This window comes from Lissotriton vulgaris, chromosome 1_1 (assembly GCF_964263255.1).
Source record: "Lissotriton vulgaris chromosome 1_1, aLisVul1.2, whole genome shotgun sequence".
Classification (NCBI taxonomy): domain Eukaryota; kingdom Metazoa; phylum Chordata; class Amphibia; order Caudata; family Salamandridae; genus Lissotriton; species Lissotriton vulgaris.
Genome location: NC_141685.1, coordinates 74,745,550 through 74,770,867, shown reverse-complemented (window position 1 = coordinate 74,770,867; position 25,318 = coordinate 74,745,550). Strand labels below are relative to the sequence as shown.

Here is a 25,318-nt window from a genome sequence, read left to right as displayed (position 1 = left end):
AGATGTCATATGAAGCTGCTGGACACACAGCCTGTGGCCTGCATTTACGTAAATGGGCTCAACTCCGATGCCGTTCGGATCGCCTGGGAGTTTGAGATCTCGTATGAAGCTGCTGGACACACAGCCTGTGGCCTGCATTTACGTAAATGGGCTCAACTCAGACGCCATTCGGATCGCCTGGGAGTGTGAGATCTCATATGAAGCTGCTGGACACACAGCCTGTGGCCTGCATTTACGTAAATGGGCTCAACTCCGATGCCGCTCAGATCACCTGGGAGTTTGAGATCTCATATGAAGCTGCTGGACACACAGCCTGTGGCCTGCATTTACATAAATGGGCTCAACTCCGATGCCGTTTAGATCGCCTGAGAGTTTGAGATCTCGTATGAAGCTGCTGGACACACAGCCTGTGGCCTGCGTTTACGTAAATGGGCTCAACTCCGATGCCGTTCAGATCGCCTGGGAGTTTGAGATCATGTATGAAGCTGCTGGACACACAGCCTGTGGCCTGCGTTTACGTAAATAGGCTCAACTCCGATGCCCTCGGATCGCCTGGGAGTTTGAGATCTCACATGAAGCTGCTGGACACATAGCCTGTTGCCTGCATTTACGTAAATGGGCTCAACTCCGATGCTGTTCAGATCGCCTGGGAGTTTGAGATCTCGTATGAAGCTGCTGGACACACAGCCTGTGGCCTGCACTACGTAAATGGGCTCAACTCAGACGCCATTCAGATCGCCTGGGAGTTTGAGATCTTGTATGAAGCTGCTGGACACACCGCCTGTGGCCTGCGTTTACGTAAGTGGGCTCAACTCCGATACCCTTCAGATCGCTTGGGAGTTTGAGATCTATGAAGCTGCTGGACACACAGCCTGTGGCCTGCATTTACGTAAATGGGCTCAACTCCCATGCCGTTCAGATCGCCTGGGAGTTTGAGATCTATGAAGCTGCTGGACACACAGCCTGTGGCCTGCATTTACGTAAATGGGCTCAACTACGATGCCGTTCAGATCGCCTGGGAGTTTGAGATCTCGTATGAAGCTGCTTGACACACAGCCTGTGGCCTGCGTTTACGTAAATGGGCTCAACTCCTATGCCGTTCAGATCGCCTGGGAGTTTGAGATCTCGTATGAAGCTGCTGGACACACAGCCTGTGGCCTGCATTTACATAAATGGACTCAACTCCGATGCTGTTCAGATCGCCTGGGAGTTTGAGATCTATGAAGCTGCTGGACACACAGCCTATGGCCTGCATTTACGTAAATGGGCTCAACTCTGATGCCGTTCAGATCGCCTGGGAGTTTGAGATCTCATATGAAGCTGCTGGACACACAGCCTGTGGCCTGCATTTACGTAAATGGGCTCAACTCCGATGCCGTCCAGATCGCCTGGGAGTTTGAGATCTCGTATGAAGCTGCTGGACACACAGCCTGTGGCCTGCATTTACGTAAATGGGCTCAACTCCGATGCCGTTCAGATCGCCTGGGAGTTTGAGATCTCGTATGAAGCTGCTGGACACACAGCCTGTGGCCTGCATTTACGTAAATGGGCTCAACTCCGATGCCGGTCAGATCGCCTGGGAGTTTGAGATCTCGTATGAAGCTGCTGGACACACAGCCTATGGCCTGCATTTACGTAAATGGGCTCAACTCTGATGCCGTTCAGATCGCCTGGGAGTTTGAGATCTCATATGAAGCTGCTGGACACACAGCCTGTGGCCTGCATTTACGTAAATGGGCTCAACTCCGATGCCGTTCGGATCGCCTGGGAGTTTGAGATCTCGTATGAAGCTGCTGGACACACAGCCTGTGGCCTGCATTTACGTAAATGGGCTCAACTCCGATGCCGCTCAGATCGCCTGGGAGTTTGAGATGTCATATGAAGCTGCTGGACACACAGCCTGTGGCCTGCATTTACGTAAATGGGCTCAACTCCGATGCCGTTCGGATCGCCTGGGAGTTTGAGATCTCGTATGAAGCTGCTGGACACACAGCCTGTGGCCTGCATTTACGTAAATGGGCTCAACTCAGACGCCATTCGGATCGCCTGGGAGTGTGAGATCTCAAATGAAGCTGCTGGACACACAGCCTGTGGCCTGCATTTACGTAAATGGGCTCAACTCCGATGCCGCTCAGATCACCTGGGAGTTTGAGATCTCATATGAAGCTGCTGGACACACAGCCTGTGGCCTGCATTTACATAAATGGGCTCAACTCCGATGCCGTTTAGATCGCCTGAGAGTTTGAGATCTCGTATGAAGCTGCTGGACACACAGCCTGTGGCCTGCGTTTACGTAAATGGGCTCAACTCCGATGCCGTTCAGATCGCCTGGGAGTTTGAGATCATGTATGAAGCTGCTGGACACACAGCCTGTGGCCTGCGTTTACGTAAATAGGCTCAACTCCGATGCCCTCGGATCGCCTGGGAGTTTGAGATCTCACATGAAGCTGCTGGACACATAGCCTGTGGCCTGCATTTACGTAAATGGGCTCAACTCCGATGCTGTTCAGATCGCCTGGGAGTTTGAGATCTCGTATGAAGCTGCTGGACACACAGCCTGTGGCCTGCACTATGTAAATGGGCTCAACTCAGACGCCATTCAGATCGCCTGGGAGTTTGAGATCTTGTATGAAGCTGCTGGACACACAGCCTGTGGCCTGCGTTTACGTAAGTGGGCTCAACTCCGATACCCTTCAGATCGCTTGGGAGTTTGAGATCTATGAAGCTGCTGGACACACAGCCTGTGGCCTGAATTTACGTAAATGGGCTCAACTCCCATGCCGTTCAGATCGCCTGGGAGTTTGAGATCTATGAAGCTGCTGGACACACAGCCTGTGGCCTGCATTTACGTAAATGGGCTCAACTACGATGCCGTTCAGATCGCCTGGGAGTTTGAGATCTCGTATGAAGCTGCTTGACACACAGCCTGTGGCCTGCGTTTACGTAAATGGGCTCAACTCCTATGCCGTTCAGATCGCCTGGGAGTTTGAGATCTCGTATGAAGCTGCTGGACACACAGCCTGTGGCCTGCATTTACATAAATGGACTCAACTCCGATGCTGTTCAGATCGCCTGGGAGTTTGAGATCTATGAAGCTGCTGGACACACAGCCTATGGCCTGCATTTACGTAAATGGGCTCAACTCTGATGCCGTTCAGATCGCCTGGGAGTTTGAGATCTCATATGAAGCTGCTGGACACACAGCCTGTGGCCTGCATTTACGTAAATGGGCTCAACTCCGATGCCGTCCAGATCGCCTGGGAGTTTGAGATCTCGTATGAAGCTGCTGGACACACAGCCTGTGGCCTGCGTTTACGCAAATGGGCTCAACTTCGATGCCGTTCAGATCGCCTGGGAGTTTGAGATCATGTATGAAGCTGCTGGACACACAGCCTGTGGCCTGCGTTTACGTAAATGGGCTCAACTCCAATGCCATTCAGATCGCTTGGGAGTTTGAGATCTCGTATGAAGCTGCTGGACACACAGCCTGTGGCCTGCATTTACGTAAATGGGCTCAACTCCAATGCCGTTCAGATCGCCTGGGAATTTGAGATCTCGTATGAAGCTGCTGGACACACAGCCTGTGGCCTGCATTTACGTAAATGGGCTCAACTCCCATGGCGTTCAGATCGCCTGGGAGTTTGAGATCATGTATGAAGCTGCTGGACACACAGCCTGTGGTCTGCGTTTACGTAAATGGGCTCAACTCCAATGCCGGTTCAGATCGCCTGGGAGTTTGAGATCACGTATAAAGTTGCTGGACACACAGCCTGTGGCCTGCATTTACGTAAATGGGCTCAACTCCGATGCCGTTCAGATCGCCTGGGAGTTTGAGATCTCGTATGAAGCTGCTGGACACACAGCCTGTGGCCTGCATTTACGTAAATGGGCTCAACTCCGATGCCGTTTAGATCGCCTCGGAGTTTGAGATCTCGTATGAAGCTGCTGGACACACAGCCTGTGGCCTGCATTTACGTAAATGGGCTCAACTCCGATGCCGTTCAGATCGCCTGGGAGTTTGAGATCTCGTATGAAGCTGCTGGACACACAGCCTGTAGCCTGCATTTACGTAAATGGGCTCAACTCCGATGCCGTTCAGATCGCCTGGGAGTTTGAGATCTCGTATGAAGCTGCTGGACACACAGCCTGTGGCCTGCGTTTACGTAAATGGGCTCAACTCCGATGCCGTTCAGATCGCCTGGGAGTTTGAGATCTCGTATGAAGCTGCTGGACACACAGCCTGTGGCCTGCATTTACGTAAATGGGCTCAACTCCGATGCCGTTCAGATCGCCTGGGAGTTTGAGATCTATGAAGCTGCTGGACACAAAGCCTGTGGCCTGCGTTTACGTAAATGGGCTCAACTCCGATGCCGTTCAGATCGCCTGGGAGTTTGAGATCTCGTATGAAGCTGCTGGACACACAGCCTGTGGCCTGCGTTTACGTAAATGGGCTCAACTCCGATACCGTTCAGATCGCCTGGGAGTTTGAGATCTCGTATGAAGCTGCTGGACACACAGCCTGTGGGCTGCATTCACGTAAATGGGCTCAACTCTGATGCCCTTCAGATCGCCTGGGAGTTTGAGATCTATGAAGCTGCTGGACACACAGCCAGTGGCCTGCGTTTACGTAAATGGGCTCAACTCCGATGCCGTTCAGATCGCCTGGGAGTTTGAGATCTCGTATGAAGCTGCTGGACACACAGCCTGTGGCCTGCGTTTACGTAAATGGGCTCAACTCCGATGCCGTTCAGATCGCCTGGGAGTTTGAGATCTCGTATGAAGCTGCTGGACACACAGCCTGTGGCCTGCGTTTACGTAAATGGGCTCAACTCCGATGCCGTTCAGATCGCCTGGGAGTTTGAGATCTCGTATGAAGCTGCTGGACACACAGCCTGTGGCCTGCATTTACGTAAATGGGCTCAACTCCGATGCCGTTCAGATCGCCTGGGAGTTTGAGATCTATGAAGCTGCTGGACACACAGCCTGTGGCCTGCGTTTAAATAAATGGGCTCAACTCCGATGCCGTTCAGATCGCCTGGGAGTTTGAGATCTCGTATGAAGCTGCTGGACACACAGCCTGTGGCCTGCATTTACGTAAATGGGCTCAACTCCCATGCCGTTCAGATCGCCTGGGAGTTTGAGATCTATGAAGCTGCTGGACACACAGCCTGTGGCCTGCATTTACGTAAATGGGCTCAACTCCGATGCCGTTCAGATCGCCTGGGAGTTTGAGATCTCGTATGAAGCTGCTGGACACACAGCCTGTGGCCTGCATTTACGTAAATAGGCTCAACTCCGATGCCGTTCAGATCGCCTGGGAGTTTGAGATCTCGTATGAAGCTGCTGGACACACAGCCTGTGGCCTGCATTTACGTAAATGGGCTCAACTCCGATGCCGTTCAGATCGCCTGGGAGTTTGAGATCTCGTATGAAGCTGCTGGACACACAGCCTGTGGCCTGCATTTACGTAAATGGGCTCAACTCCGATGCCGTTTAGATCGCCTGGGTGTTTGAGATCTATGAAGCTGCTGAACACACAGCCTGTGGCCTGCATTTATGTAAATGGGCTCAACTCCTATGCCGTTCAGATCGCCTGGGAGTTTGAGATCTCGTATGAAGCTGCTGGACACACAGCCTGTGGCCTGCATTTACGTAAATGGGCTCAACTCCGATGCCGCTCAGATCGCCTGGGAGTTTGAGATCTCGTATGAAGCTGCTGGACACACAGCCTGTGGCCTGCGTTTATGTAAATGGGCTCAACTCCGATGCCGTTCAGATCGCCTGGGAGTTTGAGATCTCGTATGAAGCTGCTGGACACACAGCCTGTGGCCTGCGTTTACGTAAATGGGCTCAACTCCGATGCCGTTCAGATCGCCTGGGAGTTTGAGATCTCGTATGAAGCTGCTGGACACACAGCCTGTGGCCTGCGTTTACGTAAATGGGCTCAACTCCGATGCCGTTCAGATCGCCTGGGAGTTTGAGATCTCGTATGAAGCTGCTGGACACACAGCCTGTGGCCTGCGTTTACGTAAATGGGCTCAACTCCGATGCCGTTCAGATCGCCTGGGAGTTTGAGATCTCGTATGAAGCTGCTGGACACACAGCCTGTGGCCTGCATTCACGTAAATGGGCTCAACTCTGATGCCCTTCAGATCGCCTGGGAGTTTGAGCTCTATGAAGCTGCTGGACACACAGCCAGTGGCCTGCGTTTACGTAAATGGGCTCAACTCCGATGCCGTTCAGATCGCCTGGGAGTTTGAGATCTTGTATGAAGCTGCTGGACACACAGCCTGTGGCCTTCGTTTACGTAAATGGGCTCAACTCCGATGCCGTTCAGATCGCCTGGGAGTTTGAGATCTCGTATGAAGCTGCTGGATACACAGCCTGTGGCCTGCGTTTACGTAAATGGGCTCAACTCCGATGCCGTTCAGATCGCCTGGGAGTTTGAGATCTCGTATGAAGCTGCTGGACACACAGCCTGTGGCCTGCGTTTACGTAAATGGGCTCAACTCCGATGCCGTTCAGATCGCCTGAGAGTTTGAGATCTATGAAGCTGCTGGACACACAGCCTGTGGCCTGCATTTAAATAAATGGGCTCAACTCCGATGCCGTTCAGATCGCCTGGGAGTTTGAGATCTCATATGAAGCTGCTGGACACACAGCCTGTGGCCTGCATTTACGTAAATGGGCTCAACTCCGATGCCGTTCAGATCGCCTGGGAGTTTGAGATCTCGTATGAAGCTGCTGGACACACAGCCTGTGGCCTGCATTTACGTAAATGGGCTCAACTCCGATGCCGTTCAGATCGCCTGGGAGTTTGAGATCTCGTATGAAGCTGCTGGACACACAGCCTGTGGCCTGCATTTACGTAAATGGGCTCAACTCCGATGCCGTTCAGATCGCCTGGGAGTTTGAGATCTCGTATGAAGCTGCTGGACACACAGCCTGTGGCCTGCATTTACGTAAATGGGCTCAACTCCGATGCCGTTTAGATCGCCTGGGAGTTTGAGATCTATGAAGCTGCTGAACACACAGCCTGTGGCCTGCATTGATGTAAATGGGCTCAACTCCTATGCCGTTCAGATCGCCTGGGAGTTTGAGATCTCGTATGAAGCTGCTGGACACACAGCCTGTGGCCTGCATTTACGTAAATGGGCTCAACTCCGATGCCGCTCAGATCGCCTGGGAGTTTGAGATGTCATATGAAGCTGCTGGACACACAACCTGTGGCCTGCATTTACGTAAATGGGCTCAACTCCGATGCCGTTCAGATCACCTGGGAGTTTGAGATCTCGTATGAAGCTGCTGGACACACAGCCTGTTGCCTGCATTTACGTAAATGGGCTCAACTCAGACGCCATTCGGATCGCCTGGGAGTTTGAGATCTCGTATGAAGCTGCTGGACACACAGCCTGTGGCCTGCATTTACGTAAATGGGCTCAACTCCGATGCCGCTCAAATCGCCTGGGAGTTTGAAATCTCATATGAAGCTGCTAGACACACAGCCTGTGGCCTGCATTTACGTAAATGGGCTCAACTCCAATGCTGTTCAGATCGCCTGGGAGTTTGAGATCTCGTATGAAGCTGCTGGACACACAGCCTGTGGCCTGCGTTACGTAAATGGGCTCAACTCATACGCCATTCAGATCGCCTGGGAGTTTGAGATCTTGTATGAAGCTGCTGGACACATAGCCTGTGGCCTGCGTTTACGTAAGTGGGCTCAACTCCGATGCCCTTCAGATCGCTTGGGAGTTTGAGATCTATGAAGCTGCTGGACACACTGCCTGTGGCCTGCATTTACGTAAATGGGCTCAACTCCGATGCCGTTCAGATCGCCAGGGAGTTTGAGATCTATGAAGCTGCTGGACACACAGCTTGTGGCCTGAGTTTACGTAAATGGGCTCAACTCCCATGCCGTTCAGATCGCCTGGGAGTTTGAGATCTCGTATGAAGCTGCTTGACACACAGCCTGTGGCCTGCGTTTACGTAAATGGGCTCAACTCCGATGCCGTTCAGATCGCCTGGGAGTTTGAGATCTCGTATGAAGCTGCTGGACACACAGCCTGTGGCCTGCATTTACGTAAATGGGCTCAACTCCGATGCCGTTCCGATCGCCTGGGAGTTTGAGATCTCCTATGAAGCTGCTGGACACACGGCCTGTGGCCTGCGTCACGTAAATGGGCTCAACTCCGATGCCGTTCAGATCGCCTGGGAATTTGAGATCTCGTATGAAGCTGCTGGACACACAGCCTGGGCCTGCATTACGTAAATGGGCTCAACTCCGATGCCGTTCAGATCGCCTGGGGCACTGGGCTTAGTGTTATAATTTCTGATGTCTTTGTCTCAAACTGGAGGGTCGCTAATTTGAATCCTGGTTGGTGCACTATGAATAGTGACTTGTATATTTTCACTGTGCTGCCACCACACAGGCAAACTGACCGAGGAGTTACAAGTTAGCCGTGGCGGCTACGGGCCATTGCTTACATTGATGGCCCCACCCAGGTCTCTGGCCCTCTGGACAGCTATATAAACAGAGGCCATGCCCTTTTGAGAAGCTGGTAACTCCAGTGCTTCTTCGAACAGTTCATTTATCGTGGCGCTCCATTTTACGCGACCAACTCTCACCCGAATGGCCTCCTCAAATGGTGCGATGTTTGGGTGACATTCTTTCCGCGAAGTCCTGAAGCGTGCATAAAGCACAAGCCCGAAACCCATCAGCCTATATCTTTCAGGATCAAGACCTAACGAGAAGAACAAACGCAGAATTCAAATGTTTTGATAGAACAATGTCATAGTCACAGTTTGATGCACTGTAGTCGTTCACCGAATTAGCAGGTCTTTTGTAATTAGGCGTTCCTACCTGGAGATGGTGGGTATGTGGTCACTATTAATAAGGAGTTATTGTCCGCCATTGCAGATACACAGTCTACCTTGATACTTCTGCTTTTCCTTAACCTTTGTGTTGTTCTAAAAGTACCAGTAACCTTTATAAGGCAAGTCGGTAAGCTTTATAATGTTGTCTCTCAGTTGTCGCTTTATCCCCTTCTTGTAAAATATGCAAACCAAACTTGAAATAAGTACACTTTGTTGTGAGAATAGCTATTGTTGCCGCTGATTTCTTTTATTGCCTCTATTATAAATCGAACATTGATTATTCGAATAGTATTGATTTAATTCCAGAGTGACTTTTGCACCATTAAGGCGATAAATAATACATTGACCTCATATTTGTGTTGAATCAGTTTATCCTGTTAGAGTCCTATCCTTCACACTAGATCCGACCAGCTATTACATGCTCACCTGCATCAGATTCTTCTAGTGCCTGGCATGTGTTATTGCATTGTTTGCATTACATTCTCTTAGTGCTTGGCCTGTGTTATTGCATTGTCTGCATCAGATTCTGATCGTGCCTGGTCCATGTTATTGCATTGTTTCCCTCAGATTCTCCTCGTGCCTGGCCCGTGTTATTGCAATGTTTGCATCAGATTCTTCCAGTGCCTGGAATGTGTTATTGCATTGTTTGCATCAATCCTTGTGCCTGGCCTGTGTTATTGTATTGTTTGTGCCAGATTCTCTTAGTGCCTGGCCTGTGATATTGCATTGTTTGTGTGAGATTCTTCTAGTGCCTGGCCTGTGTTATTGCATTGTTTACATCAGATTCTCCTAGTGTCTGGCCCGTGTTATTGCATTGTTTGCGTCAGATTCTCCCAACGCCTGGCCAGTGTTATTGCATTGTTTACATCAGATTTTCCTTGTGCCTGGCCTGTGTTATTGCATTGTTTACACCAGATTTTCCTTCGTGCCTGGCCTGTGTTTTTGCGTTGTGTATATCAGATTCACCTCGTGCCTGGCCTGTGTTATTGCATTGTTTACATCAGATTCTCCTAGTGTCTGGCCCGTGTTATTGCATTGTTTGCGTCAGATTCTCCCAACGCCTGGCCAGTGTTATTGCATTGTTTACATCAGATTTTCCTTGTGCCTGGCCTGTGTTATTGCATTGTTTACATCAGATTTTCCTTGTGCCTGGCCAGTGTTATTGCATTGTTTACATCAGATTCTCCTAGTGTCTGGCCCGTGTTATTGCATTGTTTGCGTCAGATTCTCCCAACGCCTTGCCTGTGTTATTGCATTGTTTACATCAGATTTTCCTTGTGCCAGGCTTGTGTTATTGCATTGTTTACATAAAGATGTTCCTTGTGCCTGGACTGTGTTATTGCATTGTTTCCATCAGATTCACCTAGTGCCTGGCCAGTGTTATTGCATTGTTTGCATCAGATTCTCCTCGAGCCTGGCCTGTGTTATTGCATTGTTTGCATCAGATTCTCCTCGAGCCTGGCCTGTGTTATTGCATTGTTTATATCAGATTTTCCCAACGCCTGGCCTGTGTTATTGCATTGTTTACATCAGATTTTCCTTGGGCATGGCCAGTGTTATTGCATTGTTTACATCAGATTTTCCTTGTGCTTGGACTGTGTTATTGCAGTACTTGTGTCAGATTCACCTAGTGCCTGGACTGTGTTATTGCATTGTTTGAATCAGATTCTCCTCAAGCCTGGCCTGTGTTATTGCATTGTTTACATCAGATTTTCCCAACACCTGGCCTGTTATTGCATTGTTTACATCAGATTTTCCTTGTGCCTTGCCGGTGTTATTGCATTGTTTACATCAGATTTTCCTTGTGCCTGGACTGTGTTATTGCAGTGTTTGTGTCAGATTCACCTAGTGCCTGGCCAGTGTTATTGCATTGTTTGCATCAGATTCACATAGTGCCTGACCTGTGTTGTTGCATTGTTTGCATCAGATTCTCCTCGCGCCTGGCCTGTGTTATTGCATTGTTTGCATCAGATTTTCCTTGTGCCTGGCCTGTGTTATTGCATTGTTTACATCAGATTTTGCCTGTGCCTGGCCTGTGTTATTGCATTGTTTGCATCAGATTCTCCTAGTGCCTGGTCTGTGTTAATGCATGTTTGCATCAGAATCTCCTAGTGCCTGGCCTGTGTTAATGCATTGTTTGTGTGAGATTCTCCTAGTGCCTGGCCTGTGTTATTGCATTGTTTGCGTTAGATGCTCCTCGTGCCTGGCCTGTGTTATTAGCATTGTTTGCGTCAGATTCTCCCAACTCCTGGCCTTTGTTATTGCATTGTTTAAATCAGATTCTCCTCGTGCCTGGTTTGTGTTAAGGCATTGTTTACATCAGATTCTCCTCGTGTCTGGCCCGTGTTATTGCATTGTTTGCGTCAGATTCTCCCAACGCCTGCCCTGTGTTATTGTATTGTTTACATCAGATTTTCCTCATGCCTGGCCTGTGTTATTGCATTGTTTACATCAGATTCTCCATGTGCCTGGACTGTGTTGTTGCATTGTTTGCATCAGACTCACCTAGTGCCTGTCCAGTGTTATTGCAGTGTTTGCATTAGATTCTCCACAAGCTTGGCCTGTGTTATTGCATTGTTTACATCAGATTTTCCCAACACCTGGCCTGTTATTGCATTGTTTACATCAGATTCTCCTAGTGTCTGGCCCGTGTTATTGCATTGTTTGCATCAGATTCTCCCAACCCCTGGTCTGTGTTATTGCATTGTTTATATCAGATTCTCCTCATGCCTGGCCTGTGTTATTGCATTGTTTGCGTCAGATGCTCCTCGTGCCTGGCCTGTGTTATTAGCATTGTTTGCGTCAGATTCTCCCAACGCCTGGCCTAAGTTTTTGCATTGTTTACATCAGATTCTCCTTGTGCCTGGCCTGAGTTAATGCATTGTTTACATCAGATTCTCCTAGTGTCTGGCCCATGTTATTGCATTGTTTGCGTCAGATTCTCCCAACGCCTGGCCAGTGTTATTGCATTGTTTACATCAGATTCTCCTAGTGTCTGGCCCGTGTTATTGCATTGTTTGCGTCAGATTCTCCCAACGCCTGGCCAGTGTTATTGCATTGTTTACATCAGATTTTCCTTGTGCCTGGCCTGTGTTATTGCATTGTTTACATCAGATTTTCCTTGTGCCTGGCCAGTGTTATTGCATTGTTTACATCAGATTCTCCTAGTGTCTGGCCCGTGTTATTGCATTGTTTGCGTCAGATTCTCCCAACGCCTTGCCTGTGTTATTGCATTGTTTACATCAGATTTTTCTTGTGCCAGGACTGTGTTATTGCATTGTTTGCATCCGATTCACCTAGTGCCTGGCCAGTGTTATTGCATTGTTTGCATCAGATTCTCCTCGAGCCTGGCCTGTGTTATTGCATTGTTTGCATCAGATTCTCCTCGAGCCTGGCCTGTGTTATGTTATGTTATGTTATGTTATGTTATTTTGTGTCTTTTATAGCGCTCGGCTACTCAAAAGAGTGTCCCGGCGCTTTATTGACAACCTGAAAAAGCCAAACACAACAAACAGATTAAAAGAAACAAGATCAAGCAGATAACGAAAATCTAGGAAGCAAAAAGCCAAGTTTTCAGGCCCTTCCTAAAAGCCAACATGTTTGAGGTGCTACGTAACGTCAGGGGCAGAGATTTCCAGAGCTGTGGGGCCCGGAGCATAAAGGAGCGACCTCCCATACGCGCCTTCCTCACACGAGGGACAGTGGCCAGGAACATCGATTCTGACCTCAAAGATCAGGAAGGACGATAGGAGACGAGCCTCTTCTGAAGGTATTTAGCCCCTGTGGCATAGAAGGCCTTGTGAGCAAGAGTTAAGGCTTTAAAAACTATCCTCTGTCGGATAGGCAGCCAGTGGAGCGACTGCAGCAAGCCTGAGACTCTGACTCGCCTATGCAGGCCAAAAATGGCACGCGCTGCCGCGTTCTGGACTACCTGCATCCGTTGCAGGAGATATTCCGGCAGGCCAAGATATAGGACATTTGAGTAGTCCAGTCTTGAACCAATCAAGGCCTGTACCGTAATCCTCCTGTGGTCTTCAGAGAGCAAAGGGAAAAACTTCTGGAGCATACGGAGAAGACCAAAGCAAGTGCCAGTGAGGGCAAGGACCTGCGATCTTAAAGTCAGACCGTTGTCAATCTTGATCCCCAAATTCTTAGCTGACTGAGACGATCGCCCTGGAGGAGACATATCAGCAGGCCACCATACCTGCCAGTCCGGATCGGATTGACAACCGAAGAAGAGCACCTCCGATTTATCTGAGTTGCACTTGAGGCTGTTCAGTTGGAGCCATTTAAAAACAGCACTCAGGCACTCACGGATACTCTCTCCATCAAAATCCTCTCCTTTCCGACAGGTAAAAAGCAGCTGGGTGTCATCTGCGTAGGATACGATCTGGGCCCCGAAAGACTCGGCCAGAGCCGCCAGAGGGGTCATAAAGATGTTAAAAAGAGTTGGGCTCAATACAGAGCCCTGCGGGACTCTGACTCCCAATGGTGGCATCTCAGCAGAGCTAGAGGAAGCCCAGACCGTTTGTCGGCAGCCATCCAGAAAAGAAGTAAACCAGCTGAGCACCGTCCCCCTCAGACCGATCTCATGAAGTCTGACAAGCAGATCCTCATGGGGGACGGTGTCGAAAGCCGCCGACAAGTCAAGCATGATCAGCATGGCTCTGCCACCCAAGTCCAGTGTCTCCTTGATAGCCTCAGAAACCTCCAGCAGCGCCGTCTCAGTGCTGAGATTAGGACGAAAGCCCGATTGAGTGGAATGCAGCAGATCGTGCGATTCCAAAAAATTAGAGAGGACGTTATGCACGTGCTTCTCCAGGGTCTTAGCCAGTGCAGGAATAAGTGAAATAGGTCTATAATTGGCCAAGACCTCGGGGGCCAGACCGGGCTTCTTGATAAGGGGAATAACCATGGCCTGTTTCCAAGCCAAAGGGACCACACCCTGGCTCAGAGAAAGATTCAGGAGGGGGTTGACCAGCGAATTTACCACTGCCGCCATCTTCGCCAGAAATTTGGCCGGACATGGGTCGAGCGGCGAACCAGATTTAAGATTGGCCAGAAGTGTCAGTGACGAAGCAGTTGAAATAGGCGGAAAGTCTGACAGGACTGGTCCTAGGGGAACCGACGGAACTGGACCAGCCTCAGAGTACAAAGAGGCAACGGCCGGCCGCAGTGGAAAGGAATCCTGAATCAACGTAATCTTTGTAGTAAAGAAACATGCTAAATCCGATGCCCACGTCTCTGTGGGGGCAGACTGGGTCGCATTCGACCGTGGAGCAATAAATTCCCTGACGATCGTGAAGATCTCTTTGCAGGAGTTCGAGGCATCCTCGATCCTCCTAGCAAAGTAGCTCTTCTTCTCCAGGAGAATATCTCGGTGGTAGGTTTTAACCATAGTTCTGTATTCGAGTCTGGCAGCTGGGTCGTACTGAGCTCGCCAGGCCCTTTCCGCCACCTTGCACTGCCTGCGGGAAGCAAGCAGCGCTCCAGTGAACCACGGAGCAGAAACCCGTTTAGGCAATGCACGGGGGCCCTCACAGGGGCCAGATCATTCAACCTGTCCACAAACCAGGCCTGCAAGGACTCCAAGTCCCTCTCCAAAACCCCCGTAAGAGGGCAAGGATGTTCACACAGTGCCTGTGACAACATTTCTGGAGTCACTCGGTGAAATGCCCTTGAAGCTGATCCTAACTGTCTATGGGCACTACTCAGGGGTTTCTTATTGCCCAGTATATGAAAATTAACCAACCAGTGGTCAGTCCACAGGACCGGCAGAAATGCCGCCACCTCAATGGGGGACGTAGAAAAGACCTGATCCAAAGTGTGGCCTTTGTCATGCGTTGGCTCAAAGAGATAAGGGACTAAGCCCAAAGGAGCCGTGATATCAGAAAGTTTAATCACGTCTAGGTCCAAAGCATCGTCCATATGAAAATTGAAGTCACCAGCCAAAATGCAATGGTCCGCTCTCATGGTCAATGCCGACATAGCAGACTGGAGCTCTTCAAAAAAAGTACCAGCTGGGCCCGGGGGTCTGTACACTAACAGCCCTTTCACTGACTGATGCAGCGCCAATGAAAGAGAAAAGGCAAGGGATTCAGACCCTTTGATAGCCTCAGTGGGAATAATAGAACATGCAACAGATTTCTTCACCACAAGTGCTACACCACCGCCCCTTCCTTCCAGTCTATCCTGCCTGTGGATACTATAATCTGGAGGGATCGCAGAAGCGATATCCGGATTGGAAGAGGTTCCTAGCCAAGTTTCTGTGAGCATCAGGCACAAGGGTTTTTCCGTAGTCAGGAGGTCAAAGAGCTCCTAAGCGTGACTGCGCACTGACCTGGTGTTTAACAGCATACAAGGATCCTTCACAGAGGCCCCCTCCCGAGCAGGGAGTGTCCATGGAGCATTGCCTGGCGACCAACCACAACCCGGGCATCTACTCTTGCCCCTATGGCGACCAGGAAACACCTTCACGCAAACACACAATACCTTTTGTAAGGTCCGCAGTTGCGAAGATGTATAGCAGACCATAATAGCTACAGATAGAGTCTGGCCACCAGATCCAGACCTCCCGCCGCTCCGACCGCCTCCGGGACGCTGACGGGCGCAGACGGGCGGGACTCTGGCACGACTCCGGCTAAGCGAAGGTGCTCCCGCTGCGTGATACCGCTGCGCTAGGCAGGGAGCATTAAGTAGGCGTCCCACAGCAGCTTCAGCGCACTAGAGCGCTCGCTGATGATGGCGCCTAAACAACTACCCCACTCCAAGATGGCTGCTACAAAGTGAGCCCACCCCGGGAACCGGACCCGCTAAAGCAGCGGTGCATTCCGATTATGGTGCAGGTGAGAGGGCAATTTTAAAAACCAGGAATAATAACAGAAGAGAAAAGCAAATAACAAACAGGTCAGTTTAAAATATGGCAATTCGGCAGGATGAGCGCGACGCGCTAAGCAGCAATGTTATGCCTTGTCAGGGCAAACCCTGAGACAGCTCGCCTTAAGTAGGCGTCCCACAGCAGCTTCAGAGCACTAGAGCGCTCGCTGATGATAGCGCCTAAACAACTACCCCACTCCAAGATGGCTGCTACAAAGTGAGCCCACCCCGGGAACCGGACCCGCTAAAGCAGCGGTACGTTCCGATTATGGTGCAGGTGAGAGGGCAATTTTAAAAACCAGGAATAATAACAGAAGAGAAAAGCAAATAACAAACAGGTCAGTTTAAAATATGGCAATTCGGCAGGATGAGCGTGACGCGCTAAGCAGCGATGTTATGCCTTGTCAGGGAAAACCCTGAGACAGCTCACCTTAAGTAGGCGTCCCACAGCAGCTTCAGCGCACTAGAGCGCTCGCTGATGATGGCGCCTAAACAACTACCCCACTCCAAGATGGCTGCTACAAAGTGAGCCCACCCCGGGAACCGGACCCGCTAAAGCAGCGGTGCGTTCCGATTATGGTGCAGGTGAGAGGGCAATTTAAAAAAACAGGAATAATAACAGAAGAGAAAAGCAAATAACAAACAGGTCAGTTTAAAATATGGTAATTCGGCAGGATGAGCGCGACCCCCTAAGCAGCGATGTTATGCCTTGTCAGGGCAAACCCTGAGACAGCTCACCTTAAGTAGGCGTCCCACAGCAGCTTCAGCGCACTAGAGCGCTCGCTGATGATGGCGCCTAAACAACTACCCCACTCCAAGATGGCTGCTACAAAGTGAGCCCACCCCGGGAACCGGACCCGCTAAAGAAGCGGTGCGTTCCGATTATGGTGCAGGTGAGAGGGCAATTTTAAAAACCAGGAATAATAACAGAAGAGAAAAGCAAATAACAAACAGGTCAGTTTAAAATATGGCAATTCGGCAGGATGAGCGCGACCCGCTAAGCAGCGATGTTATTGCATTGTTTATATCAGATTTTCCCAACGCCTGGCCTGTGTTATTGCATTGTTTACATCAGATTTTCCTTGGGCATGGCCTGTGTTATTGCATTGTTTACATCAGATTTTCCTTGTGCCTGGACTGTGTTATTGCAGTGTTTGTGACAGATTCACCTAGTGCCTGGACTGTGTTATTGCATTGTTTGAATCAGATTCTCCTCAAGCCTGGCCTGTGTTATTGCATTGTTTACATCAGATTTTCCCAACACCTGGCCTGTTATTGCATTGTTTACATCAGATTTTCCTTGTGCCTGGCCGGTGTTATTGCATTGTTTACATCAGATTTTCCTTGTGCCTGGACTGTGTTATTGCAGTGTTTGTGTCAGATTCACCTAGTGCCTGGCCAGTCTTATTGCATTGTTTGCATCAGATTCACATAGTGCCTGACCTGTGTTATTGCATTGTTTGCATCAGATTCTCCTCGCGCCTGGCCTGTGTTATTGCATTGTTTGCATCAGATTTTCCTTGTGCCTGGCCTGTGTTATTGCATTTTTTACATCAGATATTCCCTGTGCCTGGCCTGTGTTATTGCATTGTTTGCATGAGATTCTCCTCGTGCCTGGCCTGTGTTATTGCATTGTTTGCATCAGATTCACATAGTGCCTGACCTGTGTTATTGCATTGTTTGCATGAGATTCTTATCTAGCCTGGCCTGTGTTATTGCATGTTTGCATCAGAATCTCCTAGTGCCTGGTCTGTGTTAATGCATGTATGCATCAGAATCTCCTAGTGCCTGGCATGTGTTAATGCATTGTTTGTGTGAGATTCTCCTAGTGCCTGGCATGTGTTATTGCATTGTTTGCGTTAGATGCTCCTCGTGCCTGGCCTGTGTTATTAGCATTGTTTGCGTCAGATTCTCCCAACGCCTGGCCTGTGTTATTGCATTGTTTAAATCAGATTCTCCTCATGCCTGGTTTGTGTTAAGGCATTGTTTACATCAGATTCTCCTCGTGCCTGGCCCGTGTTATTGCATTGTTTGCGTCAGATTCTCCCAACGCCTGCCCTGTGTTATTGTATTGTTTACATCAGATTTTCCTCATGCCTGGCCTGTGTTATTGCATTGTTTACATCAGATTCTCCATGTGCCTGGACTGTGTTGTTGCATTGTTTGCATCAGATTCACCTAGTGCCTGTCCAGTGTTATTGCAGTGTTTGCATCAGATTCTCCACAAGCTTGGCCTGTGTTATTGCATTGTTTACATCAGATTTTCCTTGTGCCTGGCCTGTGTTATTGCATTGTTTACATCAGATTTTCATTGTGCCTGGCCAGTGTTATTGCATTGTTTACATCAGATTCTCCTAGTGTCTTGCCCGTGTTATTGCATTGTTTGCGTCAGATTCTCCCAACGCCTGGCTTGTGTTATTGCATTGTTTACATCAGATTTTCCTTGTGCCAGGCCTGTGTTATTGCATTGTTTACATCGGATTCACCTAGTGCCTGGCCAGTGTTATTGCATTGATTGCATCAGATTCTCCTCTAGCCTGGCCTGTGTTATTGCATTGTTTGCATCGGATTCTCCTCAAGCCTGGCCTGTGTTATTGCATTGTTTACATCAGAATTTCCCAATGCCTGGCCTGTGTTATTGAATTGTTTACATCAGATTTTCCTTGTGCCTGGACTGTGTTATTGCAGTGTTTGTGTCAGATTCACCTAGTGCCTGGCCAGGGTTATTGCATTGTTTGCATCAGATTCACATAGTTCCTGACCTGTGTTATTGCAGTGTTTGCATCAGATTCTCCTCGCGCCTGGCCTGTGTTATTGCATTGTTTACATCAGATTTTCCTTGTGCGTGGCCTGTGTTATTGCATTGTTTACGTCAGATTTTCCTTGTGCCTGCACTGTGTTATTGCAGTGTTTGTGTCAGATTCACCTAGTGCCTGGACTGTGTTATTGCATTGTTTGCATCAGATTCTCCTCAAGCCTGGCCTGTGTTATTGCATTGTTTACATCAGATTTTCACAACACCTGGCCTGTTATTGCATTGTTTACATCAGATTTTCCTTGTGCCTGGCCGGTGGTATTGCATTGTTTACATCAGATTTTCCTTGTGCATGGCCTGTGTTATTGCAGTGTTTGCGTCAGATTCACCTAGTGCCTGGCCAGTGTTATTGCATTGTTTGCATCAGATTCACCTAGTGCCTGACCTGTGTTATTGCATTGTTTGCATCAGATTCTTCTCTAGCCTGGCCTGTGTTATTGCCTGTTTGCATCAGAATCTCCTTGTGCCTGGCCTGTGTTAATGCATGTTTGCATCAGAATCTCCTAGTGCCTGGCCTGTGTTAATGCATTGTTTGTGTGAGATTCTCCTGGCGCCTGGCCTGTGTTATTGCATTGATTGTGTTAGATGTTCCTCGTGCCTGGCCTGTGTTATTAGCATTGTTTGCGTCAGATTCTCCCAACGCCTGGCCTGTGTTATTTCATTGTTTAAATCAGATTCTCCTCGTGACTGGTTTGTGTTAAGGCATTGTTAACATCAGATTCGTGTTATTGCAGTGTTTGCATCCGATTCTCCTCCAGCCTGGCCTGTGTAATTGCATTGTTTACATCAGATTTTCCCAACACCTGGCCTGTTATTGCATTGTTTACATCAGATTTTCCTTGTGCCTGGCCTGTGTTATTGCATTGTTTACATCAGATTTTCCTTGTGCCTGGACTGTGTTATTGCAGTGTTTGTGTCAGATTTACCTAGTGCCTGGCCAGTGTTATTGCATTGTTTCCATAAGATTCACCTAGTGCCTGACCTGTGGTATTGCATTGTTTGCATCATATTCTCCTCGAGCCTGGCCTGTGTTATTGCATTGTTTACATCAGATTTTACTTGTGCCTGGCCTGTGTTATTGCAGTGTTTGCGTCAGATCCACCTAGTGCCTGGCCAGTGTTATTGCATTGTTTCCATCAGATTCACCTAGTGCCTGACCTGTGTTATTACATTGTTTGCATCAGATTCTCCTCAAGCCTAGCCTGTGCTATTGCATTGTTTACGTCACATTCACATAGTGCCTGACCTGTGTTAATGCATTGTTTGCATCAGATTCTCCTCGTGCCTGGCCTGTGTTATTGCATGGTTTGTGTGAGATTCTCCTAGTGCCTGGCCTGTATTATTGCATTGTTTGTGGCAGATTCTCCTCGTGCCTGGCCTGTGTTATTGCATTGTTTACATCAGATTCTCCTAGTGTCTGGCCCGTGTTATTGCATTGTTTGCATCAGATTCTCCCAACGCCTGTCCTGTGTGATTGCATTGTTTACATCAGATTTTCCTTGTGCCTTGCCTGTATTATTGCATTGTTTACATCGGATGTTCTTTGTACCTGGACTGTGTTATTGCATTGTTTGCATCAGATTCACCTCGTGCCTGGCCAGTGTTAATTGCATTGTTTGCATCAGATTCACCTAGTGCCTGATCTGTGTTATTACATTGTTTACATCAGATTTTCCCAACGCTTGGCCTATGTTATTGCATTGTTTACATCAGATTTTCCTTGTTCCTGGCCTGTGTTATTGCATTGTTCGCGTCACGTTTTTCTAGTACCTGGTCTGTTATTGCATTATGTGCGCTGCTTTTGGTGTGTTATTATTCTAATAGTTGCAGCTTTTCTAACAAACATGGTACCTTTTATCCCAATCAAGTGCATCTGACTGCAAACACACTGCACTCTCCCTGCATTAGCAATCTACTTCCTATTAATGTAGCAACAGTCAGCCCAGCATGTCTGCCAGAGATGTTGTAGGGTCAGAAACAGTACATAGGTCAGTAGTGAGTAAGATTTTAAATGAAGAAGCTGCTGTGATAGACGGCAAAACATCAATGTCGAAACATCAGCAGTAGGACAATGGTACATGGAATGATAAAAGTAGATTTATTTACACTTCTGTGCGGTGCGTGTCACTTAATGTTCTTTTCTTCCACTCTCATGAGATGGTTTTACAAAGCAACTCTGAGCTCACTGAGTGTGGGACTTCCACGAATCCCAGAGACGGGCCGTTCCAAAGACGGTAACAGAGAAGGTTGAAAGATCTGAGCCTTGATCCTGGTAGATGGACGGGTGATCCCTGAGGGGGTGTAGTTGGTCTGTGTGTTGCCACGGCTTTTCAGGGGGTGTAAGAAAATGTCAGCAATTTGTGGAGGGACCTCTTTTAGGGGAGAACCACCGAGCTTCATGCAATACGGACTAAAGGGTTTGTGTCTGCGCAGGATGAGTTGCAATTTTATAGCAAAATGGAGGACCTTGTCCAAAGGGGATTGATGTTACCAAGGATTAACATCTTCAGTTATGACATATAGTGAAAGTCTATTTACCTCGAGTTGCTTGAAAAGCTTTCTGCCCTCTGCTGGTGCAGGCTGGATGTTTAGTCTCTAGTTGGCATTTGCCAGGGGATGTTCAGATACAGTGGTAGAATTAAACCTTGGAGCAGCACTTGTAGTGTTGACTCTTGGAGTCTTGTAGTGTGTGCTGGCTGCGGTAGAACTGTCTTAATGTTTCATGGAGCTCAAGTTCAAGTTCAAGTTCAGAATTTGTATAGCCCACTACTCACCCAGAGGGTCTCTCAAGGTGCTTGAGGGAGGGGGGTACTTTACTTATCGAATATCCAAGTTTTTAGTTGCTTTCTGAAGGAGAGGTGGTTCTGTGTAAGGCGGAGGTGGGTGGGGAGAGAATTCCAGGTTTTGGCCACTAAGTAGGAGAAGGATCTTCCCCCCATGGTGGATCAATGGATGCGCGGAATTGCGGTGAGGGCTTGATTGGACGATCGTAGTTGGCGGGTGGGGGTGTAAAAGGACAGGCGCGTGCTGAGGCATTTGGGTCCTAGGTCATAGAGGGCTTTGTGTGCGTGGGTGAGGAGACGGAACATTATTCTCTTGTTGACGGGGAGCCAGTGCAGGTCTTTCAGGTGACCGGAAATGTGAGCTTGGCGGGGGATGTCTAGTATGAGTCTGGCTGAGGCGTTTTGGATGAGTTGGAGTTTTTTCTGTAGTTTGGCTGTGGTTCCGGCGTAAGGGTGTTTCCGTAATCCAGTCGGCTTGTGACCAGTGCGTGGGTGACCGTTTTTCTTGTTTCGGTGGTGATCCAACGGAAGATTTTTTTGAGCATGCGTAGGATGTTGAAGCATGGTAATGGGACGGCGTTGACTTGTCTGGTCATCGAGAGGGAGGAGTCTAGGATGAATCCCAGGTTACGTGCGTGGTCCGTAGGTATGGGTGATGTTCCCAGGGCCGGTGGCCACCATGAGTCGTCCCAATCAGAGGGGGATGAACCTAAGATGAGGACTTCCGTTTTGTCCGAGTTCAGTTTTAAACGGATGTTCTTCATCCACTCGGCTACTTCTTTCATTCCTTCGTGTAAGTTGGTTTTGGCGGTGTTTGGGTCTTTGGTGAGGGAGAGGATCAGCTGGGTGTCGTCTGCGTAGGAAATGATGTTGAGGTTGTGTTGGCGCGCGATGGATGCGAGGGGACTCATGTATACGTTGAAGAGAGTGGGACTGAGTGATGATCCTTGAGGTACGCCGCAGATGACTTCGGAGGCATCTGATCTAAAAGGGGGGAGGCGGACTCTCTGGGTTCTTCCGGCGAGGAACGAGATGATCCAGTCCAATGCTTTTCCTTGTATTCCGATGTTGCTGAGGCGTTGTATGAGGGTGCTATGACAGACTGTGTCGAAGGCTGCGGAGAGGTCAAGTAGGATGAGGGCGACTGTTTCTCCGTTGTCCAGTAGTGTTCGAATGCCGTCAGTAGCTGCGATTAGGGCGGTTTCTGTGCTGTGTTTGGCTCGGAAGCCGGACTGTGAGGGGTCGAGAGATTTGTTGGATTCGAGGAAGGTGGCGAGCTGACTGGTGATGGCTTTCTCAATGACTTTGGCAGGGAATGGGAGGAGCGAGATGGGGCGGTAGTTCTTAAGTTCAGTGGGGTCTGCTGTGGGTTTTTTCAGAAGGGCGCTGAGTTCGGCATGTTTCCAGCTTTCCGGGAAGGTAGCGGAGTTGAGGGAGCAGTTGATGACGTCTCGGAGATGGGGTGCGATAATAGAGTCTGCTTTGTTGAAAATGTGGTGGGGACATGGGTCGGTTGGCGATCCTGAGTGGATGGAGTTCATCAGGCGGATGGTGTCTTCAGTGGTGATTGGGTTCCAGGTGCAAAGGTTGTTAGAGGGGGGTTTTGGTTTGGAGGTGGGTAGAGTGGACTGGTCTCCAGACTGGTTTTCAAAGCTGTTATGTATGTCGGCGATTTTGTTGTGCAAGAATGAGGCTAGGGAGTCGCAGAGGTCTTGGGAGGGAGTGATGTCGTTGGTGCCGGCAGTAGGGTTGGTAAGTTCTTTGACGATGTTGAATAGTTCCTTGCTGTTGTGGGCGTTGTTGTCAAGTCGATCCTTGAATGCTGATTTCTTGGTGGATCGGATTAGTTGGTGGTGTTTGCGGGTGGCGTTCTTGAAGGTGGCCAGGTTGTCAGTGGTTGGGTTTTTTCTCCAGGCTTTCTCGAGTGTGCGACAGAACTTCTTGGATTTCTTAAGGTCATCGTTTAACCAGGGGGCATTTTTGCTCCCTTGCTTTATTTGATGATTTTTCAAGGGTGCTAGTTCGTTGGCGCTGTGGGTGATCCATTGTGTGAGGTTGGTGGCTGCTTGGTTTGGGTCCGATGATTTGGCAGGAGGGTTATGGTGAAGCGATGTGAAGAGCTGGTCGATGGTAATTTTGTTCCAGTTTCTTCGGGGAATTGGTTGTGGGTGGTTGTGGGTTGTGGTCTTTTTGTAGTTGAAGTGAACACAGCTGTGGTCCGTCCAATGGAGAGCTGTGGTGTGGTTGAAGGAGATGTGCTTGCTGGAGGTGAATATTGGGTCGAGCGTGTGCCCGGCATAGTGGGTGGGGGTATCAACAAGTTGTTTGAGTCCGAGGTTGGCCAGGTTGTCCAGAAGGGTGGTGGTGTTGCTGTCGTTTTTCTTTTCCAGGTGGAAGTTGAGGTCTCCCAGTAGAATGTAGTCCTCGGAGGAGAGGGCGTGTGGGCTGATGAAGTCAGTGATGTCTTTGCTGAATTGTGTGCGGGGACCTGGTGGCCTGTAGATGAGGGTGCCTCTGAGTGTGGTCTTGGGGTCGGTGTGGATCTTGAAGTGAAGGTGTTCGGCGGTAGTGAGGTTATCGTCTGAACTGGTCGTGATGCGGATGGTGTTCTTATGGACGATGGCGATGCCTCCTCCTGTTTGGTTGGTGCGGTCCTTTCGGATGATCTTGTAGCCGTCCGGGATGGCTATGGCAATGTCGGGAGCTGATGAGGCGTTCATCCAGGTTTCTGTAAGGAAGGCGACGTCCGGCGATGTGGTGTCGAGTAGGTTCCAAAGGTCAATGGCGTGTCTGTGGACCGAGCGGGTGTTGAGCAGGATGCATTTCAGGTGGTTAGTGTCGGAGCTCTGTTTGGAGCTTGTGGATTTGGTGTGGGTCCTGATGCAGTCGAACTTGCAGGAGTGGCAGGTGAAGGGTCCATGGGTGTGTCCTGGGGCGGCTTGGTAGCAGTCTGGGAGGCGGCCGGGGTTGAGTGCTGAGAGGGTGACAGCGTCGTACGTTATGCGGGTGGAGTGGATTTTGCGGGGGCCAGGGGGTATGGCGCTGGGCGCGGCCCAGGCACGGACGGGGTTAGACGGGCTTACCTTTGGCGCACCTTCGGCGCGCATGGGGCGCATCCGCTGCGCGTGAATGCTGCGCGCAAAAGCACCTGTCATAAGTGGACAGTGGAGGGGGGCGGAGCGAGGGAGGAGCAGCTGGGAGGCGGGAGCGGGGTGGAGAGCCGGGCTGGGAGGCACAACAAACAAACAACAAAATGGCAGCAAGCCAAAAGTGAAACAGGACGAGATTGGGGCACAACCTGAAAATCGCGATTTAAACGGGCAGTGGCACCGGCACAATCAGGCACACAAAATTAAATTAGGCAAAGCGAGCAGCGCACAGATGATTAACAAAAGAGCAGCAGTCCAGCAGTTAAGCGCTATGAAACGATACAATCAGGCACAATTAATACAGTCAGGCACAATTAAAGGCAGCAAGCAGTGCGCACTTGGACTCTAATGCAATGATCAGTCTGGCAGTCTGGCAATAAGCGCTACGATATCAGGGCAGGGAGCAGCGTGAGGAGCGACCGCTTCTGAGAAGTCAGGACGGTCACAGCGCTACGGAGATCGAGTAGAGCCTTAAGTTACAGTGGGAGGGAGCGGTGCCTGGTGCTAAATCTTGCTTTCTTCGTCCTTAATTTCAATCACCTGAGTCTTTTCCTTCTGTCCGAGGGACGACGGCGGCCGAGGCTCACCTAAGGGACTGAAGTGGAAAACCCTGTGTGAGTTATCGGGAGCGATGCAGGGGGCAGACCCAAACCAGCCACACATGGAGCTCAATGACAAATACTGAAGAATTAACTGAGCTTCCAAGCTGATGACCATTACTTAATTGACCTCCAGCCTGCACAACCTGGGACTAGACTGCAGGAAAGAGATCGATGGGAAATGAGAAAGGTTTGGAGGTGAGCAAAACACTGAAACATTAC

The 25,318-nt window shown here is 49.5% G+C and overlaps 1 protein-coding gene across 1 annotated transcript in view; it reads right to left on the bottom strand.

Annotated features, from left to right (window-relative positions):
- Positions 1-25,318, bottom strand: part of LOC147737380 (uncharacterized) — a 210,665-nt gene extending 185,347 nt beyond the window's left edge. The window contains exon 1 of the mRNA XM_086928029.1: positions 25,227-25,318. The gene's annotated coding sequence lies outside the window, so the exon portion shown is untranslated. The remainder of the gene's footprint in view (positions 1-25,226) is intronic.